Here is a 21,293-nt window from a genome sequence, read left to right as displayed (position 1 = left end):
AGGCAGGGCTGGCTTCTGTCCACCTTCACTGGCATAAACCACCTTCTGGGAGGCTCCTGCAAGGTAAGCTCTCCGCTTCAGACGCCTCCTTCTCAGACAATCTCCCATGCACCACCCATCACTCTCTATCCCCTGATCCTTTCTTACATCTCCTCAAAGCTTAAATTATACATTGGCATATTGGATTACTAACGGTTCCTCTTCCCCAACTTGATTTTCAACTCCTAGAGAGGAGGGGTGTTACCTGGCACTACTACTACATCAAAACAGTGTCTGGCACAGAGGCCATAACCACTGGCCAAATAAGCAAATTTAAGTTCTAATACTCGTCAGTGAGGTTGTTGCTGTATTTTTAAAAAGAAGGCCCAAAACTATCAGCATGACAAAGCAATCCTAGGATGAAGATATCAACAAGAGCAACAAAAAAAGAAGAAAAAAAGAACTCATTTTTGTTGGAGTAAGAGGAAAACTAAGACAACCTATAAAATGGATTAAGATCCAACTACCCTCAGTATTCTGAATGCACATGTGTTTTTTCCCTTTAGAGTTAGGAACAGAAATTTAAACTGGCCCTCTGTCATTCATATGCAAAGAGGGTAAAATCAAATGGATTTTAAACTGGCCCTCTGTCACTCATATGCAAAGAGGGTAAAATCAAATGGATTTTTTACGTTCTGCTTCAACTGCCATTCCTTTTCAGATTTAATCAGCTAAACAAATAATGGTAGTTTTCTAGGTTAGTTCATATAAAAGTCAGAAACAGTCCTATGAACACTTAAAAACTTTTTTAAAAAGGTGCTTTCATCGTCAATACCAACATTGGCAAGATTACAATTGATGTATCTGTGAAGCAGCAGAAAATCATATTCCTTTTTAGCAATATTAGCATATCACAGAGCACATCAGGTAGTGAAACCCAAGCCTGGGTATACACTTATCTAGAGGCAGACCCAGGAACAGAAGATTGTGAGTGGCATCTGTGAGGCTGCCGAAACAGGTTCTCAATAAGACACTCAGAGTTTTATTAAATGGCCTTTGACAAGACCCTCCTGCTGGGGGGGCTCATGGCAGGCTCCTGGGAATGCTTCTTCCTCAGTGGTCTTTTCTAGTCTTTATCCTGAATTTTCCTTTCTTTGACTTAATATTTCCCTATCTTAAGCCTAGTGTTATACTCTGAGATTTAACAAAAGCACACTTATCCCTACAGAAAAGCATAGAGAAGACTTAATGAGCCAATAATAGCTTTTCATAACAACCACACTAAAAAACTAAACAGGTCCCACACCTAATTTTAATTTTCCCCACAAAATCTGCTCCTCTTCCTAGCTTTCCCAGTTCAATAAACAGCAACTCTATCTTTCTGGTTGCCAGGCCAAAAACCTTTGTCTTTACCTCTTTCTCTCATAACCCAGAATAAATCCATAAACAACCCCTTCAGCTTGATCCTCCAAACAGATCTAGAAATGGGCACAGTGGCTCATGCCTGTATTCCCAGCACTTTGGGAGGCCAAGGCAGGCGGATCACTTGAGGTCAGGAGGTTGAGACCAGCCTGGACAACATGGCAAAACCCTGTCTCTACTAAAAGTACAAAAATTTGCTGGACATGGTGGCATGCATCTGTAATCCCAGCTACTCAGGAGGGTGAGGCAGGAGAATCGCTCGAACCTGGGAGGTGGAGGCTGCAGTGAGCCCCGATCAGGCCACTGCATTCCAACCCAACTGACAGAGCGAGACTACGTCTCAAAATAAAAGAGCGGGGTGGGGAGGAGGAGGAGAATGAGAAGGAGGAGAAGGAGGAGGAGGGGAAGGAGGGGGCAGAGGAGGGGAAGGAGGGGGAAGAGAAGGGGAAGGAAGGGAAGCAGGAGGAGAAGGAGGAGGAGGAGGGAAAGAAGGGGAGGCAGGAGGGGAAGGAGAAGGGGAAGGAGAAGGGAAAGGGGAAGGAGGAGGACGAGGATGAGAACGAGGAGGAGGAGGAGAAGGAGAAGAAAATGACCACTAGTCACCAGCGCCACTGCTACTATGCAAGTCCAAGGTACCAGTGTTCCTTGCCCGAACTATTGCTGAAGTCTCCTGCTTTACTTGCCTGCCTTCACCCTTACCTATTCACCACACACTCTCCAGGATCTTTTAAAACCAGTTCATTTAAGACGTTCTCAGCTCAAAGTTCCCAACCCTCACAGGATCTCCCTCTGCTGCTGGCACCTCTCTGATCTCTTTTCTCCTTCTCCCCCTGCTTGCAGCCTTCCTGTCGTGCCTCAAACAAACCAAGAACACAGCTGTCTCTGGGCCTCTGCACTTGTTCTCCCTTCCTCAAATGCTCTTCCCTCACATACCAAGATTGCTCATTCCCTTATTTCATTCATGGTTCTGCTCAATTATCCCTCGCAGACAGGTTTTCCTTGGCTGCTTTATCTAAAATAGCACACACCCACCCCACCCATCATTCTGTCTCTCATCACAAGTATGAAAAACCCATAAAAACAATGACTTTGCACAGTGTCTACGATGACCTTTGATACGCTGCATTCAACAAATGCTCGCAGAGTGAAGGAATAAACTTATTATGCATCTACTATATGCCAGACACAATAAATATTTGTTGAATGGATGAATAAATGAGTGAGTGAATTCCAACACCCCTCCTCTAAACACACTCAGCAAATCAACTGTTAGATTTCAGAGGAATCACCAAAATGAGGCTAATATCAATGAGATTTTTTTTTAATTGGCAGGAAGAATGGAGACACAGGTACTTGTATATACCGACTATTTAGAAATATCTTTTTTTTTTCTTTTGAGAGACAGAGTTTCGCTCTTGTCACCCAGGCTGGAGTGCAAAGGCTTGATCTCGGCTCACTGCAACCTCCACCTCCCAGGTTCAAGTGGTTCTCCTGCCTCAGCCTCTGGAGTAGCTGGGATTACAGGCATGTGCCACCGCACCCAGCTAATTTTTGTATTTTTAGTAGACATGGAGTTTCACCATGTTGGCCAGGCTGGTCTTGAACTCCTGACCTCAGGTGATCTACCTGCCTTGGCCTCTCAGAGTGTTAGAATTACAGGTGTGTGAGCCACCACACCCGGCCAGAAATGTCTTAAGAAACAAAGAAGCAGGCAGGATCTAGTCAGAAGCAGGTAGGATCTACTTGAAAAAAGACAGAATGGAAATTCATTATTGATAAGACAGCTGGTGGTTATATACTAATAAATAAAAACAGCCTATGCTTAGAATTGTCAACTACCAACTACCTGATGAAGACATCTCATGACAGATGTATAAAACAACTTTGCAGTAAACTCCCTGCACATTCTGGGCCTTCAAAAATGTATATGGACTAAAATCCATTTTCTCATAAACAGTGATAGAAAGGTTTCTATTCCCAACCACTTCAGACAGCAGGCGTTTAGTCAATTCATTCATTGAGGGATGCTCAGCTTAGTCTAATCAATACCTGGTATAGCCCATGTTGCTGAACAACCTCAATTTCACACCACAGTTATGCTTAAGAAAAAGATTTGTAAATATTGAAAGAGGCAGTATACTTGCTATGATGCACATAGGTAAAATTAAAAGCATTATTCAAACATCCTTCCCTGTTAGGGGATATTTTCCCCATCCTAGGATAAAACGTGAGAAAAAACAAAGCACAGCCTAGACACTGGGTTGCAGCTGAACTGCTGGGACAATAATGTGGGATGGCTGCTTTCCCCCCAGCCCGCCCAGGGCTGCACTGGCTAATCCCTTTGCTCCTCTGTCCCTCTTAGCCAAGCTCCCAGGGTGTCCCACCTGACACCACGGAGTTTGCAGTTGCCACTTGCATCCTGCTGTTCTCATCTCTTTAATCATTTCTACAACATTTATCATGATAGCCTCCTCCGAGTCTTCAAAGAAGGGATTATGACTCCAATTTACACACCGCTGAACCCGTGATAGCCATTTGGAGGGACTGCCTCTACTTTCCATTTTATAAAGGGCCAGTCAGGCCTAAAGAGGAAGGGGGCGGGGGGGGGGGAAAGCCATGCCATCCCATTTCACTTTCTTCTCCATTGCAGGCAAAGGAATAAAAGTGAAAGCCATTAACATGAAGAGACACATGTATACGGCAAACAGCTCAGGCAGAACTCAAAAACCCCTGATCATTTAACTAGAAATTGAATTAAAATACTTCATAAGATAAAGACAAGCCCTTTTACTACTAACGGAGCTGGGCATTTATTAATTTTTTTTTAAACAACCAGATCTCGCAAGAGGTAGTTATTTTTAAACCATAAATCAAGCACTAAATGGAGAATGGACAAAGATTTTGGTCCTTACATTAGGACGCGTTTTTTAAAGCAAACAAATGAAACACACAGACTGCTATGGCAAGCCATTGGCCCACAGACTACTTAACACAAATGAATTTAATAGCCACAGAACCGCTTTATCAAACAGTGGGAAGCCGGCTTCCGTTCTCAAAACTGGTGTTTTTAAAAAGTGATTAAGTCAAATTACCTTTTTTCTTCTAAAGGTAGGAAGGGGGATTTACTTCTGAATTCAAAACGCTATTATACTTACTTTTTTCTTAAATTGCTAAGTGATTGAATTGACCACTTCCTCCCAGTAGCAGGGTAAAGGTACACAATGCAAAGAACAGCTCTGCAGCAATTAATTCTTTTTTGCTTTTTCTTTTTTTCTTTTTTTTTTTTGGAGACATAGAGTCTCGCTCTATTGCCCAGGCTGGAGTACAATGGCGCGATCTCAGCTCACTGCAACCTCTGCCTCCCAGGTTCAAGAGATTTTCCTGCCTCAGCCTCCCAAATAGCTGGGACTACAGGCGTGTGCCCCTACACCCGGCTAATTTTTGTATTTTTAGTAGAGACGAGGTTTTGCCATGCTGTCCAGGCTGCTGTTGAACTCCTGGCCTCAAGTGACCTGCCTGCCTCGGCCTCCTGAAGTGCTGGGATTACGGGTGTGAGCCACCGCACCCGGTCTTGCCGCAATTAATTCTGAAAGTTATCAGATCACTGATTTTCTGCCTTTACCAGCCCACATATGCATAATGTGTGTGCGCTTACACGTGTGTGTATTCTGTGTAAGAAAAATGTGGGGTTATTATAAAGATATTTACCAGTTGCACATTAGACTTTCAAAGCTACAGTCCTGTTCAGTCCAACTGTGGCCCCAAAGAGCCTCCCTTGGGCTGAAAATGTATTTTGTGTCTCCTGGTCAAGAAAAGAGCAGTCTAAGTGGATACTTCATTGTGGTCAAGGGAAACTATGCTTTTGTATAAATAAACTATTTCTTTGTCTAAACTGCAAATAGGTAAGGGTAGATAAGCTTTACTTTCTAGCAAGGGCAAAAGTTATCTCCTTTCCCTTTCTCTCAGAGGGAACCAAATCCTGAAGACGGTTCATGGCTCAAAGCCCTAATTGCCTGGTATGACCCAGGGAAAATTCCATTTTGAGAAAATGTACTTTCCTTTAAATATTCTGAGACAGAAAGCAACCCGGTCTCTGAAGAAGCTGCTAGACTTTCTCAGGATGGTAGAAACTTTCAGGAAAGCAAAGGAATTTAATGAAGCCTCACAGAGAGTTTGAAATCTTTACCTTACATAGCACTGATGGCTAATACTATGCTTGTTCTAATGAAGGTAATTTTGTATGATTCTTGACTAGGTTTGAGGCCACCAAAACCAAAAAACAGTGTGTACACCTTTAAATCCAGAGGCAACTGACAGCTATTAAACTAGTTAACATTTACAAACCATTAACTCTCACCTATACCCCTTGTAAACTATTAGCTCTCAGCTACACCCCTTGGTAAATGTTAACAGTTAGAGTTCTCTTTCATTCATTAAAATGCAAATAGCTTAACATGTCTGTGATAATACACACTAATAATTTCCCACTTTTTATAAAATGTTTAATAGCAATATAAGTTTCACTGACACCCAATCTGAAAAAACTTCCCATGTTAGAGAGATAGACTGTTGTGCTGATAGTAGAATTTTAAAATTGGAATCGACTTTAGAGATCATTTAATCCATTTTCTCATTTTAAAGATTAGGAGACAGAACCAGAGACTCTGAAATGTCCAAAGCCACAGAGTTTATTAATAGAGATAAAATCAGAACACCCACGGCCAGGTGCAGTGGCTCACGCCTATAATCCCAGCACTTTGGGAGGCCGAGGCAGGTGGATCACTAAGGTCAGGAGTTAGAGACCACCCTGGCCAACATGGCAAAACCCTGTCTCTACTAAAAACCCAAAAATTAGCTGGGTGTGGTGACGTGTGGCTATAATCAGGAGGCTGAAGCAGGAGAATCGCTTGAACCCAGGAGGCAAAGGTTGCAGTGAGTGGAGATCACGTCATTACATTCCAGCCTGGGCAACAAGAGTGAAACTCCATCTCAAAAATAAAAAATAAAAAATCAGAACACCCAGAAAGACCAGGCCAGCACTGTTACACACCAGTTCAACTAACCTTTCAACACTCACGTAACCTCAGCAGTCTCTTCTCTTTCCTCATCTCCAGCCAGCAGGTTCCATACTCACCCGATAGCTCCATCCATGGTACCACCCTGGACACTAATCACCTACGCCTGCTCTTTTCTTCCTCAGTGGGTCTCCTCGACTTTATCACCCAGAAGTCTTACATAGGGTCATGTATGGAAGTGTGCCTCAAGAGCTTAGGAGAAAATCCCAAGGCTAGATGAATTACAGAAGATGAAAAATACAAAGTTTTCTTTCTCTTAACTCTTGGTAGTTTTGGGGATGCTGAATTTTACCAAAAAGAATGTGCACATTTCATTTGCCCTACAGTTTATTTAGTCTTGGGTGTCTTAGAAACTGGATTTTGTGGTTGATCCCAAATATTAACACTGAGCGTTCCTCCAGCATTTAATATGCACACAGTTTCTGCCATTTCGATGAGTCCCTACAAGTCAGTAGGACACTAGGCTTTGCACAAACATAAAACGAACAGTCAGCAAAAAACTGTCTCAGAAATGCATGGATAGGTTCAGGGAAATACTCTTGAAAGTGAGGTCTAGATACTGCAAAACAGCCTCTTCAAACTCTATGTGTGGAGTTGTTATCTTAATCAACAAGTTTGCTTGGGAGCTTAATTAAATTCATCCTACCATGTAGCACAACAAAATGGAGTTTCTATGTACTATTTAAAAACCAGGACTAGAAAGTTTATGGTTCTTATCTACCGGTGCAAAACAAAACTGGAAACAAACCCTATTCTTTCATATTATACCCCTTCCTCTTGCCTTGTTGTTGTCTTTCCATTCACTGAGTAACACTTTAACTAAAGAATGTACTTAAAATAAGAACAAATACAGGAAGTTAATCCAACCAAAACACTTAAAGTAATAGTAAACTAAGGTACATGGAAAAAGAGGAAGTTTTGATGCCTCCCACAAAAATAAAGACTTCCTGGCAGGTGAGACTTGAAAAGCAATCATAGTGTTCTCCATTCTCCCGGTGATAAAGAGAAAATGTTTTCTCTAGACAAAGTTGAAGCTTAAGTGTAAATTTCAGATCACCAGGCAGATCCCGAATAAGGACTGAGAGCTCCCTCAGGAACAGCGATGCCAAGCCCAGTTTTGGAGACATAGGGAGTGGGTGGTGGAACTCCGGATTCCATTCGAAGGAGACCCCTCTCCAGCACCATGGGAGTCGTACCCTTAGCAGATATTCTGTCCTCCAGAGAGCTGAGGTTTCAGGAGTGCCAGGCAAGGTATAAATGTCATTAGCATGACTACTTAAAACACACCACAATGGCCTGGTGCGGTGACTCACACCCGTAATCACATTTGGGAAGCCAAGGCGGGCAGATCACTTGAGGTCAGGAGTTCGAGACCAGCCTGTGCAACATGGTGAAACCGCATCTCTACTAAAAATACAAAAATTAGCTGGGTGTGGTGGCATGCACCTGTAATCCCAGCTACTTGGGAAGCTAAGGCAAGAGACTTGCTTGAACCTGGGAGGCAGAGGCTGCAGTAAACTGAGATCACGCCACTCCAGCTTAGGCAACAAAGCGAGACTCTGTCTCAAATACACACACACACACACACACACACACACACACACACACCCGCAAGAGGGTTTATACCTGGTGCCTGCTGATTTCAGCCACTCTTAAACCAATGGGAGGATTTTATTATTTTATTTCTTTGCAAAATAATGGGTCCTGGGGACACCATCGCCCTTCATTAAGGCTGAGATTCTGACTTCCATGGCCATTTGCCGTTGATGCTTTTAATAACCATGCATTGATTCATTCTGAAGTCCAGAGAAAAAGCTTTCTATTTTTGCCTTCCCTAATAGGGCACAGCCCACAGAAAGCTTCCCACCGTGCAAAGCTCTAGCTTGGCTGACATCAGAACAAAGTCCGGTAAACAGTTTCTTATATTAGGCTATCATTGTCGTTAGCCCCAGTGAGTCAAATTTACATTCTGGGAGAAGGGTATGAGTCCTCACTTCTACATACTTAAAGTCAGAAGTGATTACATTTCACTTTTATACATTTTATACATTTATACCCAGATGTATTTCAGAGTCTTACTTCGTGGCTGGGAAGGTGGCCTAAAAACCCAATATAACCCAAAGGAAGCAGGAGGTCCTAATTCTGTTCTCAGCAGCAACTGTCTGACTCAGCCCGTGTGTCTGCTCTCAAGACCCCGACTCTGCCCCTACAGGCTCCATTTCTTCTACTATACAAACGAGGCTCCATTTCTCCTACTATACAAACGAGGCCCTTGCCATCCACTCAGGCTTATTTACTTGCACTGTGTACATATACACCAACTCACACACACACTCACACACCCCACAAAAAAAAACAACGGGAGGCTTAAAAGACCCCATGTTGTCACAGTTTGCTCTGAAGCTACTCCCTCTAGCTCAACAGGCAACAAGCTCCTGTCCTACCTCCCCCTTTCTACCTTTCGGGAATAAAAAGGAGCAACCAGAAATAGCAGAGAAGGCAGAAGGGAACCAGGATCTGTCACCTAATTACAGTTCCATAAACCCAGACAACTATTTTTGTTAGTTAACCTGGACAATCGCATAAGATGTCTGCTCATTCTTTAAAAAAAAACACGCAAAACTTAGATTGCAAGTGCCTGGCACGTACAAGGCAAACAGTGTGGGCACACCCATTAGTTCAGGTCCTAGCTACATATTTACATTTGAGATGGAGTCTCGCTCTATCACCCAGGCTGGAGTGCAATAGTGCAATCTTGGCTCACTGGAACCTCCACCGCCCAGGTTCAAGTGGTTCTCCTGTCTCAGCCTCCTGAATAGCTGGGATTACAGGTGTGTGCCACCACTCCTGGCGAATTTTGTGTTTTTAGTAGAGACAGGGTTTCTCCCATGTTGGGCAGGCTAGTCTCGAACTCCTGACCTCAAGTGATCCGCCTACCTCGGCCTCCCAAAGTGCTAGGAGCCACCACCCCTGGCTTAGCTACATATTTCTATTGTCAAGGTTATCTAGTTGTTGTAGGTTAAACAGTCCATATTCACTAACACACTGGTAAAGGAAGGTAATTACTATTTCCAATTTCCATTTTGCATTCCATAAAAGAGACCGACCAACTCCATGAACACCTTGATTTGTCTTAGTTGTGTTCACATTACACTGATTTAGGAGCAAAAAATAGTTTCTAAGTCATGGGCATTGTATAGGGTTGCCCAATTTACAAAATAAAAATATAGGCTGGGTGCGGTGGCTCCCACCTGTAATCCCAGCATTTTGGGAGGCCAAGGTGGGAGGATCACTTGAGGTCAGGAGTTCAAGACCAGCCTGGCCAATGTGGCAAAACCCCCATGTTCACTAAAAATATAAAAATTAGCCAGGTGTGGTGGTGCATGCCTCTAGTCCCAGCAACTCGGGAGGCCAAGGCATGAGAATCACTTGAACCTGGGAGGTGGAGGTTGCAGTGAGCCAAGATCACACCACTGCACGCCAGCCAGCCTGGGTGACAGAGGGAGACTCTGTCTCAAAAAAAAAAAAAAAGGAAGAAAGAGAAAAATTTGTATTATGACTAATTAAATCAGAATATCACATGGAACATATTTAGACTAAAAATTATTCATTCCTTATGTGAAATTCAGATGTAACAATAGATGTATGCATAAGACCCACCCATAATCAACACTTTATTGTTTATCTGAAATTCAGATTTAACTGGCTATCCTGTTTTTTTTTTTTGGTTTTGGGTTTCTGGGTTTTTTGTTTGTCTGTTTGTTTGATAAGATACAGGATCTTACTCTGTGCCCCATGCTGGAGTGCAGTGGTACTATCACAGCTCACTGTAGCCTCCATCTCCTGGGTTCAAGTGATTCTCCCATCTCAGCCTGTTAAGAAGCTGGGACCACAGTCGTGTGCCCCTCGCTAATTATTTTTTATTTCTTGTTGAGAGAGGTCTCGCCATGTCGCCCAGGCTGGTCTCGAACTCCTGGGTTCAGGGTCAGGGGATCCACCCGCCTCGGCCTCCCAAAGTGCTGGGATCACAGGTGTGAGCCACCACACTCAGCCAATATCCTGTATTTTATCTGGCAATCTTAAACATTGTAGTAGGACAAGGGGAAAACAGATGAATTAAGACATGGTATCTTACCACAGGAGCTCATTTCTGGTGAAAGAGCCAGATCTGAACTAGAATCATACAATGGAGGATGAGAGGCGTTTACCAAGCGCTTTCAAGAACACAGGGAAGGAGCAATTAAATCCTAACTGAGATGCACACGAATGTCTCTATCCTGCACAATGAAAATGAACATAATGGAATTTTTTCTATCATTCTCTACACCCCACAGATTCTTTAATCCTAATTCATGAACTTGCTAAAGTGTTTTCAGCCAGGCACGGTGGCTCACACCTGTAATCCTGGTACTTTGGGAGGCCGAGGCGGGTGGATCACTTGAGGTCAGGAATTCAAGACCAGCCTGGCCAACACGGCAAAACCCCCTCTCTACTAAAAAATACAAAAATTAGCCAGGCGTAGTGGCGAGAGCCTGTAGTCCCAGTTACTTGGGAGGCTGAGGCAGGAGAAGCACTTGAACCTGGGAGGCTGACGCTGCAGTGAGCCGAGATCACACCACTGCACTCCAGCTTGGGCAACAGAGTGAGACTCCATCTCAAAAAAAAAAAAAAAAAAAAAAAAGCATTATGCTTTCTGCCATTATTTGCACCTGAAGCAAGTTACTGACAAGGTAATGTGAAGGGGGTTAGAAAACACTGGCCATAACAGATTCAAAAACACAGATGAGAAAAGACGCTGAGTTATTTCAATGCCGAATAAGCCTCCTCACTTTTGTGCTTTGAGAGCGAGTGGGGACTGAAAGTTGACCTGTTTCAGAACTACGGTTTAGAAGACAGCCTTCCCCGTTTCTGCTGAGATGAGGGATTCCCCATGAACTCCTCACATGCAGAGTTCTGAAAGTATGATCTGGGGCCCATATGTGGAAAACAAACTCTCTAGCTCTTTTTGCACCAGCAGCCAAAGGAGCTGGGCAAGGTACAAGAGTCACTGGTCAGGTGGGGTCAAGTCAGGACAGTGCTGGAGAGATGCCGCAGGCTCACTCGAGTGTCTTTCTCATGGCACTGGGGCAAGCACTATCTGTACAGCCTGGCACAGAAACAGCCCTTGCCCAGAAGACACTCCTGAAGCTACTGCACTTCCCCTTATTTCAAGATCAAAGAAAGTGGGAGGCAGAAAAGAAAAGAAGCAAGGGAGGTAAGGGGTGGTGTGTACATATTTCCTGTTGGCATTCCTCTGGCGTATAAAAAAGAGGGTCTGACCATTGCCAAAATTATCAGGTGAGGCTTTGGGATCCACTGGTGCAAAACACTGAATATATTTAATATCCAAGACAATAATTCAAAGACTTCAAACTGGAAAATTAGCTTAATAGTATTTTACTTATAAGGTCCTACATTTCAATACTAAAAATACTGACACTTTAAAACATAAAGTTGGTCTTTTATTCCTAGACTATTCATCTTTGCATTCCCAGCACAGAGCGTCACCATGGCACTTAGCAGACCCCCATGATGTCTGATCAATTAATGAGTTAATGGATGGTTTCAAGGCCATGAGCCAGATTCCCTGTCATCAGCATTTATCAGTTTATTGCTGCACACGGGAAACCTTGCAGCCACATGGCTTTGTTTATACACTGCCCTAAAAGCCACTAGGATTCTCTAGATCAGAAAAATATATTCTAGTTCTCATCTTTCAAACTTGCTCAAAACCTGACACTTTTACATCAGGAAAGTTAAAAAAAAAAATTCCCAAAAAAGTCAGCCTGTTTATAATTTTGTTTTGGAGGCAGTGCAGAAGAAAACATCCTAGAGAGGCATTGCCAAATTCTAAAGAGAGTCTTCGAACGCCAAAAACAGATTCAGTCCCCTAAGCAAAGTGGGAGGGAAAAATTCAAAGCAATAAATTCAAATAAATTCAAATTCAAAGCAATAAAGATTTAAACAGAAAGTTCATGAGAGATCAGTAAATTCCACATGTGGCCCTATTGTTTAATTATGCAACTTTCAATGGTTAACCAACACAGGACAAGTTCGCTCCTAATTTAACATCCCTTTCGGATTTCTGACTCCATAATGAGACATCTTCCAGGCCAAAACATGCCAAATTTTTCTACCCTGAAACAAACCTGTGAATTTTCTGGGCTTAGGTCCTTTCTTTTTTCCTCCATTCGGCCACTGAAATAATAATTCTAATTAAAAATGAGTTCAGGCCCGGCGCAGTGGCTCACACCTGTAATCCCAACACTATGGGAGGCCCAGGCAGGTGGATCACAAGGTCAGGAGTTCGAGACCAGCCTAACCAATAAGGTGAAACCCCCGTCTCTACCAAAAAATATATATAAATTAGCCGGGCGTGGTGGTGGGCACCTGTAGTCTCAGCTACTCAGGAGGCTGAGGCAGGAGAATCTCTTGAACCTGGGAGGCAGAGGTTGCAGTGAGCCAAGATCGCGCCACTGCACTCCAGCCTGGGTGACAGAGCGAGACTCCGTCTCAAAAAAAAAAAAAAAAAACACTTTTGTTTGTAAACTCAATAGATATATAACTGTCCTACAGTGACATTGACAAGTTAACTTTTAAAATACCTAAAGCAAGTTTCCCTGTAGAGGTGGGCAAATTCCATCTGCTGACTGCCCACTTGTTGACACATTTTGCTATCAGGAACCCAACACCACCAATTTTGGGGAAACCTTTTTCTAAACAAATGAGAAAATCCCAGATGATTCAAATAGGTGAGCTGAACAAAACAAAATGCTCTAAGACAATGACTAGTGTTCACTGATCTGGGTCATCTGCCTGCCTCCATGCCTGACAGCCTTTGACCTATCCCAAAGCAACAGCCATCTGTCTAGTATCTGAACACAAACTGGGGCAGAGCACTGGGGGTATGCAAGGCAGGGAGTAGTTAAGGAGCCAGGAAGGGAAGGAAGGAAATTGTTTAGTGAGTACCCACTACATGCCAAGCATTGTCTTAGGCACTTTTATATGCATTATTTTATTCAGTCCTTACAATAGCTCTATGACATAAATTTCGCTTTTTTTAAACTAAGCAAGTCCCAGATGTCTCCATGTCATCAAAATCTAAATATATAACATTATTACCCTTTGAAAATTTTAATAAATGAAAGAAAATTTAAATTTAGTATTTAAAATTCTACTAAATATAAAAAATTCTATTAAATGGCCCATCCAGTTTTAGAGGCTAGGAAGGTTCAATAAGAATGATTTATTTTATAAGACCTGGAGCAACAGATGAGACCTATGTTACTGAAAACCATTATGCAATGCAACGATTACAACTATATTAAAAATATGCCTTTTAGGTGATACTCTCTTGATTGTGGTGATGGCCTCACTGGTATATACACGTCAAAACTGACCAAACTGTATACTTGAAACATGTGCAGTTCACTGTATGACAAATGCACCTCAATACAGCTGTGTAAAAAACAAAAATAGACAGTCCTCCTTCAGTATATATGGGGGGTTTGGTTCTAGGGCCCCCACGCCCAGCATACCAAAATCTATGCGTAAAGTCCTGAAGCTGGCCCTCGGAAGCTGCATACGAGATGAGTCAGCCCTCCGTATGCACAGGCGGCGTACAGGTGGACCCATGCAGTTCAAATCTATGTCGTTCAAGGATCAACGACACTCATGATTCAGACCAAAATAGAAATAAAGAAAGTGAAACTATCCATAACAACAAGGATAAAGCACTCTCAGTCAAAAAAAGACTATCTAGATGAACATAAGCTAGATCTCTCTGTTTTGTATTTCTCAGCATATTTTCTGCACAACACCAGCTCCAGGGGATGTTACGTCTTACACATGCGCGCACACACACACACAGAGATTCTTCAGTCAATACGTTTGAAAAATGCTTGGTTAAACAAAGCTCACCATGGCTGGGTGTGGTGGCTCACGCCTGTAATCCCAGCACTTTGGGAGGCTGAGATGGAAGGATCACTTGAGGTCAGGAGTTCGAGACCAGCCTGGCCAGCATGGTGAAACCCCGTCTCTACAAAAATTACATGGGCGTAGTGGCACATGCCTGTAGTCCCAGCAACTCGGGAGGCTGAGGCAGGAGAATCACTGCAAGTAGTCAGCCAAGATCACACCACTGCACTCCAGCCTGGATGACAGAGCAAGACTCTGTGCCCCTCACACGCACACAAAAAAGCTCAACATGCTTCCTAACTGTGGAACTTCTCAGAGGCCTTCTCATACACTAAGATACTTGGTGCTGTTCAAAGACAGCTTAATAGAATACAGTTGATCCTTTAACAACACGGTGTGAACTGTGCAGGTCTATTTACATAACCGTTTTCTTCCACCTCTGCCATGCCTGAGACAGCAAGACCAGCCTCTCCTCTTCTTCCTCCTCAGTCAACTCAATTTTAACACGACAAGGATGAAGACCTTTACTGATGATTTACTTCCACTTAAGGAATAGTAAATATATTTCCTCTTCTTTATGGTTTTCTTAATAACATTCTCTTCGCTCTAGTTTACTATATTGTAAGAATACAGCATATAATATATATATAAAATATACAAAACATGTTATTGACTGTTAATGCTATCAGTAAGGCTTCTAGTCAACAGTAGGCTATTAGTAGTTAAGTTTTGCAAAGTCAAAAGTTATACTCAGATGTTCAACTGCATGGGGGGTCAGTGGCCCCAATGCCTGCATTGTTCAAGGGTCAACTGTATTTTTTACTAATTTTAAGTGACATCTGGTATTAACCCCATTTTCAGGTAAGTGGCAGTTCCAACAAATTAAAATAACTTGCCCACCAGGACTGCATACCTTAGGTAGAGGATTAAAAATCTGAAACCACATTTGGCTGGTTCCAAAGCCTGTATTCTCTCCCACTGTCCCACAGTGCCACAAAAAATGGAAATAATTAATTTGGGTCTGCCTACTCCCTCTCAGGGCTGCAAATCCTTCATCAAGAGCAAAGGTATGGTCAGAGGGAGCACACGTAGGCCTGAGACTCCACAGAAAGAGCACAGAACAAAACATGGAAATCCCTCCCACTCACACAACAGTCCTTCTTGGGTATACCCTCTTTGGTGGCAGACGCCCAAAGACAACAGACTGTGCTACGTGTCAACAGTCTCATATGATTGCTAGGGTAGGTCCATTCCACGTAAAAATAACAACATCCCCTGCCTTCTCAGTCCCCTGTACTTAATTATCAGAAAAAGAGGAGGAGAAAATATGCCAGTTAGGAAACTTCAAGAACGCCCTCTGTTCCTTTCCATTTTGCTGGGATGCATCTCTACTAGAAGCCTGAGAAAATATGGCATCAAGGTGACCAACCTACATACACTTGCACCAGATTCTCTAGAATGTGTCTTCAGGAATTCCCCGGGGCTCTTCCTGTGATGCTGAGTGTGGCTCTGCCAACGTCACAGCAAACAGGAGGCTTAAGGATGAAGTGACAGCCACTTTCCCAAATGAAACACCGTAACATCATCCAGATCATCTCACTTAGGACTGAGGGCTCCATGCATTCAACCAATAACTAAAGGAGAGTCAGTGTGAGGTCATCCACTGAGTAATGTCGAACTACAAGACCTTTTCTTCTCTTGAAAAAGGGCTGAGAGAGACGTTTGCTCTTGGCAGACTGTTCTAATTTTCATGCAAATTAAATCACTGGTCTCATTTCCATTTCTTCTGGGCTCATATGCATACATACATATACAAACCTACAACCACTTATTTCATCACTATAAAAGCCCAAATACCTTATTATAATCACTGCAATGGACATGACAAGAACTGGGAGTTCTATTTCACAGTCCCTATTAGCGATTATGACAGAAAGTCTACACACGCCTTTTAATTTCATCTCTTAACGTTTCTTGGGCTGAGGTAATATGAAACTCATCTTTACATTCACCCACTGTAGTTTCAAGTAGAATACCTGAAAAGTGGTAGAGATATATAAAACATCTACCAAACTGAATAAAAGCAAAACAAAACATGTAATTTAAAACAGAACACTGAGGTCTTTTGTCTTACAAAATCCTTGAAACTTAACAATCGAGATGTGACCATTGCCAGGTCTTTCCAATGAATTAAAAAGCAAACAAAATTTCTACTATACTTATGCCATGTGAAATTGTTGCTTCTGTAGGTAAAGAATGATTGGATATCAACAATTTCATGCGGTTCAGTCTAAGAGAATATAGTCAATCATACAAACTAAGGTAGAAAATCTGGATATATCTCCAACAACAATATTCCACTTACCAAAGTATTCATATACAAAGGATATAATCACAAGGCATATACCAAATTAGTGTGAAAAGGACACGTTTCAGGACATCTAAGGAAATCGTTTAATCAAAACTTATTTTTTAAATTAATAAGATGTAATAAAGACATTTTACATGTAATAAAATTCACCAATTTTAAATGTAGAACTTGATGCATTTTGACAGATATATGTAGTCTTGTAACCTCCACTACAATCATGAGATAGAATATTCCCACACCACAAAGAGGTTCTCTTGTACCCCTTAGCAGTAAATCCCTTCCCCATACCACCAGCAACGGATCCACTTTCTGACACTGTATCAGTTTTGCCTTTTCTAGAATTTCACATAAATGGACTCACACAATATGTACTCATGCCTGGCTTCTTTCACTCAGCATAATGCTTTTGAGAGTCATCCATGTCGCTTTATCAGTAGTTCATCTCTTTCCCTTGCTACACTGCATACCACAATGTGTTTATCCATGCACCAGACACGTTGTTTCCAGTATGTGGCAATTGTGGAAAAAGCTGTTAAGAACATTTGTGTGTCTTTTTAAAACTTACTTTCATTTCCCTTGGGTGAATTAACTGGGAATGAAATTGCTGAGTGAGCTAGTAAACATATGTTTAACTTTATATGAAACTAGCAAATTGTTTTCCCAAATGCTGTATCATTTTCCACTCCCAAGAACAGTGTAGGAAAGCTCCAGTTGTCACAGCTCCTCACCAACACTTGGTATGGTAAGTCTTTTTCATCTTAGCCATTCTAGAGAACATGCAGTAGTATCTCCTAGTGGTTTAATTTACATTTCTGTAATGACTAATGATGTTGACATCTTATACTTACCTGCCATTCATACATCATATTTTGGAAAATCTCTATTCAAATATTTTACTCGTGTAACCGAGTTGTCTCAACTATAAGAGTTTTTTTAACTCAAATATATATTTTTCAAATATTTTCTTCTAGACTATAGATTGCCTCTTCATTTTCTTAACAGATCTTTTGAAGACCTAAAGTTTTTAATTTAAATTAAGTAAAAAAAAAATCTTACACAGTTTCTATGCTAAAAAGAAAAAATATCTGCTGTTAAGGGGTGGAGGTGATGAACAAGCAGAGTGCAGAGGATTTTTAGGGCAGTGAAACTTTTCTGTATGATACTATAATGGTGGATACATCTAATTACACATTTGTCCAAACTCTTGGAACACCAAGCGGGAACCCTACCTAGTGTGAACTACTGGACTGCGGGTGACAACGTTGTGTCAATGCAGGTTCATTGATTATAATCAGTCTCACTCGGGCTGGGGAGGCTACTAACGGGGGAGGCTGCGCATGTGTGGAGGCAGGGAACAGATGGGCAATCTCATGCCTTCCGTGCAATTTTGCTGCGAACCTAAAACTCCTCTAAAACATAAAGTCTATTTAACAATAAAAATCTGTGCCCCTCTGAAGGTCACTAAGAGTTTCTCCGATGCTTCCTTGGTAAGACTGTGTAGTTTTAGCACTTACATTTAGATCTATTACCCATTTCAAGTTAATTTGTGTATCTGGTACAAGGAATGACTCAAGGTTCATTTTTATTAATACAATTATCTGATTGTTTTGGCACCACTTGAAAATATTCTTTTCCTCATTTAATTATATTTATACCTTTGTCCATAATCAATTGGCCATGTATGTGTGGGTCTATTCTGTTCCATCAATCTGTCTGTCTATACTTACACCAATACTACACTGTCTTGATTACTATAGCCTGAAAGCAAGCACTAAAATCAGGCAGTGTACCTTAGAACACAGTACTGATTTTTAAATAATTTAGTAACTGTGAGACAATTCATCCCCAATGGATATATCACAGGACCTCAAACTAATGCTGTTACTCCCTCCATTCCTTTTTTCTCTGTAAATTAACAGTGGCTCCTTGCACACATGCCAGTGGGACTTCAAAGGCCTCCATCTATTTCCTGCTTAGATAGAACATAAAGAATTCCTGCCCAGTTGACCTCATCCAGAATGGACTCTTACCTATATTACTACCACGTATGTTCTTCTCTTGTTCCGCTAGCCACGACCCCTTGTACCCGTGGTCTCTAGTCTTTAGATTTTTCCAGACCATATCATTAAAAGGTTTCTAACCTCTATTTTGATCATCTGCTTTCTACCTACTTGGACTGCCTCAGAGAATCATTTCCCTAACATACTGGTCCTTAACCCAGACCATGGCCTGTTTCACTCAGAGTCTGGCCCTTACCTCTAACTGAAACCCACCCTATCAACTCACAGAACTAATATATTAATTAATATAATATATTAATACTATAAATTACTAACATATTAATAATGAGCTTAGAAATTGACCCTCCCTGTCTTAAAACTTAAGAAAGTTACATTTGTTTTATCTGAATTCCTTTCTCAGAAAACCAACCATCAGGTCTCCCAGATATCAAGGAGCTGAAACTCACCACATCATTGCATTTGGATAAGGAGACGCCAGACCCTTCACCCATTATGGCTGCCTCAGTGACCACCAGCTTCCTGTTGACCAACTCCTCTTCCTTATACCTCCCTAATTCCTGTTTACCGGCACGTAGTTACATTGCCTTCCCACTATATAAGCCCCCAATTTTAGTCGGTTAGGGAGATGGATTTGAGACTGAGTTCCCATCTCCATGGCTGCAGTACCTGATTAAAGCCTTCTTCCCCGGCAACACTCATCTCAGTGATTGGCTTTCTGTGAGGCAAGCAGCAGGACCTAAACCAAATCTCTGGTGTTTTAGTAACATACACACAGAAGAGTAAATTAAAAAATAAAGCCATTTTCTACACCTATGCTCAACCAAATCTGCTGCTACTGGCCATGAGGGCTGTCCACTGCACAACTCAAAGGTGCTATTCACATAAATGGCCCTGCCCCGCTCCTCCTCCTCTTTGTCCACCCTCCCACATTAGTAGACACAGTATCTTCCTATCAGAATCACCAAGTAAAAATATTTTTAATGTTCCTTGGAGCAAATTCATATCCTAAATATTCTTGTGTTAACCTTGACGTGTTTCAGACAAGTCAAAATGCAATCTACAAATAACTGTTTCAGTGAGATCACTTTTTAATTTATTTCTCCTAAAATCCTCATATATTTATATCATCTTATAGAACCACAATGAGCATAAAATTACTCTCTTCCTATTATTTGTACCAGTTATCTACCAGACAGTTTTGAAATTTATCATGTAAACTGAATTTTCCAGTTGCATGCCAGGACAAAAGTCCTTGAACTTTGGGTCACTTGGCAGTCATTTTATCTTTAAACTCACACCTATAGGCACTAGGGAAAAAAGGAAAGGGAAGGGGGAGAGGGAGGGAGAGAGGACTCAGATAAGATGATATCATAAAGTTACATAACATGGTGCTGAAATTGTCTCATCCAAAAAATTACTTGAGATTTCTTTTGGCTTTAGGTATGAACCACATATTAGTTACTAAAAAGGATATCTAGTTTCCAACAAATCAATTAGGAATCCATCTAGATTAAAAAACAAATCAAAAACATGTTTCAGGCCAGGTGTGGTGGCTCACACCTGTAATCCCAGCACTTTGGGAGGGCAAGGTGGGTGGATCACTTGAAGTCAGGATTTCAAGACCAGCCTGGCCAACATGGTGAAATCTCATCTCTACTAAAAATACAAAAAGTTAGCCGGACATGGTGGCATGCACCTGTAATCCCAGTTACTCAGGAGGCTGAGGCAGGAGAATCACTTGAACCCAGGAGCTGGAGGTTGCAGTGAGCCAAGATTGTGCCACTGTACTCAACCCTGGATGACAGAGTGAGACTCTGTCTCAAAACAAAACAAAAAAAAAACATGTTTCACTCTCAAGATGATAGGCTGAGAAATTATTTCCCCATAAAAACGTAGCTCTACTTAGTTTAAGAAACAAAACTCAAAAGGCAAAATTTAGACACTCCTGTTTACAATAATCAAAAATGGGAAGAGAGACACAAGGTACAGAGGACGGAGAGGAAGGAGACTAGGAGTTACTACCCTAATTCGATGAAAGCTAAACACAACCAGGGACTCCTCCCAGGACAGCCCTGGTGAAGTGGAATCACATAGAAAAGCAACAGATGACACGTGACATGCATTACTCTCCAGAAAACTTCATTTTAGAAAGTGGCTGTGAAGTACAATTTTATATCACTCAGCTGTCATATCCTAGTCTACTCAAGGTGAGGCTCCTATAACTTCTTTGAAATTTCTAGTAATTATGATCTGAATTGAGCTGCCACTATTAAATCAGGCAGCCACTTAGTCCAACTATTTTTGGTTCCCAAATTTGACATTTAGTGTCTTAGAAGAATTTAATTTTCATAGTCCAAAAAGGCCAGAAGCCTGGTTTATGTAAAACAAGTGGTATCTAGTATTTTTCTCAGGAAGGCAGAAAAACTAGGGCAGGGATTATTCCAGCTACAGAATGACTGTCCTCCGCAC

General features: G+C 41.8%; 1 protein-coding gene across 5 annotated transcripts in view; it reads right to left on the bottom strand.

Moving 5' to 3' along the window:
* The window catches only part of MFHAS1 (multifunctional ROCO family signaling regulator 1), a 108,354-nt gene that overhangs the window by 59,297 nt on the left and 27,764 nt on the right, over positions 1-21,293 (bottom strand). The gene's annotated exons all lie outside the window — the stretch shown is intronic.

The sequence above is a fragment of the Macaca fascicularis genome, chromosome 8 (genome assembly GCF_037993035.2).
Source record: "Macaca fascicularis isolate 582-1 chromosome 8, T2T-MFA8v1.1".
NCBI lineage: Eukaryota > Metazoa > Chordata > Mammalia > Primates > Cercopithecidae > Macaca > Macaca fascicularis.
Note: the sequence above shows the minus strand (reverse complement) of the source record. Positions and strands in the feature narration are given on the sequence as shown.